We start from the raw sequence: 2,500 nt of genomic DNA on the forward strand, positions 1-2,500 counted from the left end.
CAAAGTCTCTCCACAGCCAAAAAGGAAGTTGATCACAACCAGCAGTTCTCTTCAAATTAAGTAGAAAGTTACAAAAAGTCAGAGAAGTGACTTCGAGAATCCTTGTACCATCAGGTTTAGACAGGATTTCTGGGTCAGTGGTAATGGTGCAGAAATGGTAGGTACTTCAAATATGATAATTATTATGTACCGTACTTCTTTTTTTTTCATATATGATGATTATTATGTACCGTACTTCTTTTGGCAGTTTAATGTACCCAGTTGTCTTTCTACTCTGTTAGACGGATGCAAAGTCACCTTGATACTCTGTTACCCTGCAACCTTATCAGACTGTTACCTGTTACCCCGGTATCTCGTTACCTCGTTACCCCGTTACCCTGTACCCCTGCTACCCAATTACCCCGTTGCGTGTTACCATGTCACCTCGTTACCCCGTTACCTTGTTGACCCGTTACCATGTTACCTTGTTACCCTGTTACCCGTTACCCTGTAACCCTGTTGTTATGTTACCATGTTACCTCGTTACCCCGTTACCATGTTACCTTGTTACCCTGTTACCCGTTACCCTGTAATCCTGTTGTTATGTTACCCCGTTACCTCGTTACCCCGTTACCTTGTTACCCTGTTACCCGTTACCCTGTAACCCTGTTGTTATGTTACCCCGTTACCATGTTACCTTGTTACCCTGTTACCTGTTACCTCGTTACCCTGTTACCTTGGTACCTGTTACATTGTTACCTTGTTACCCCGTTACCCAGGTACCTTGTTACCATGTCACCTCGTTACCCCGTTATCTTGTTACCTGTTACCTGTTACATTATTACCACGTCACCTGTTACCTTGTTTCCCTTTTACCGTTACCCTATTACCCTGTTATTTTGATACTCTGTTACCTGTTAACCCGTTACCCTGTTACCCTGTTGTTATGTTACCCCGTTACCCTGTTACCGTGTTACCTGTTACCTTGTTACCCTGTTACCTGTTACCCCGTTACCACGTTACCTTGTTACCCTGTTACCCCGTTACCATGTTACCGTGTTACCTGTTACCTTGTTTCCTTGTTACCTGTTATCCCGTTACCCTGTTACCTTGTTTCCCTGTTACCGTTACCCTGTTACTTTGATACTCTGTTACCTGTTGCCCCGTTACCGTGTTACCGTGTTACCTGTTACCTGTATCTGTTACCTCTTACCTGTTACCCGTTACCTTGTTACCTCGTTACCCCGTTACCTTGTTACCTGTTACCTGTTACATTAATACCATGTCACTTCTTACCTTGTTACCCTGTTTTCTTCTGACACCTGTTACCTTGTTACCCTGTTATCTTCTTACTTTGTTACCCATTACCCTGTTACTTTGATACTCTGTTACCCCGTTACCCCGTTACCCACTTGTTATGTTACCCCGCTACCCTGTTACCGTGTTACCTGTTACATTGTTACCATGTCACCTGTTACTTTCTTACACTGTTACCCGTTCCCCCGTTACCTTGTTACCTGTTACCATGTTACCTGTTACCTGGTTACCCTGTTACCTTGTCACCGTGTTACCCGTTACCTTGTTACCCTGTTATCTTGTTACCTTGGTACCTGTTACCTGTTACTCTGTTACCCCGTTACCTTGATACCCTGTTATCTTATTACCCTGTTAACTTATTACCCATTACCTTGTTACTTTGTTGCCCTGTTACCTTGTTACCCATTACCTTTTTACCTTGTTGCTCCGTAACCGTGTTACCTTGTTACCCGGTTACCTTATTACCCGGTACCGTGTTACCTTTTTACCCTGTTACCCTGTTAACGTGTTACCTGTCACGAATGAGGTAAAATGATTTAGGTTGAGAAATAAACAAGAATCAAGTAATCATGAGACTTCGGGGATTTATTTTAAGGACGAATTTCCTCATGATTGCCACGAGGTTAATCAAATTTGCCCGGCTTTGAAACTTCCAAAGGAAATCGCCTATTTCGAAGAAGTCTTATAAATTATGACAAAGTAGGAGCTAGGCTATGGAATGAGATAACAGCAGCGTTAGTAGAGCTCCCGAAAGAACGATTTAGAACTAAACTCCGCTCGTTTATAAGTGGTTTATTACTGTATGAAAGAAGTGTTATAATAACAGCAGCGTTAGTAGAGCTCCCGAAAGAACGATTTAGAACTAAACTCCGCTCATTTATAAGTGGTTTATTACTGTATGAAAGAAGTGTTATATGAAGTGCGGTGTTTAAAATCATTTTAGCGTCCTTCCCCACCAACCCACCCCCGTCCACTGAAGCCTAGATTTGAGGATTTTGCCACGCCCATTTTGACATACAATGTATGAAATTGTCTTTTTTCTGCTTACTGGCTGCTCACTTTGCAGCTGGCTGTGAACCATTTCCTTTATCTGGCTAGGAAATTTCTTGTGTGTCTTGCTGGCAAAAAGGAGCAGATAAGCATAATCGAAAAACACCTGAAAATGCCAAAAGATGATTGAAATTTCCTAAACACGGGCACAAAC

This window comes from Montipora foliosa, chromosome 2 (genome assembly GCF_036669935.1).
Source record: "Montipora foliosa isolate CH-2021 chromosome 2, ASM3666993v2, whole genome shotgun sequence".
Taxonomy (NCBI): domain Eukaryota; kingdom Metazoa; phylum Cnidaria; class Anthozoa; order Scleractinia; family Acroporidae; genus Montipora; species Montipora foliosa.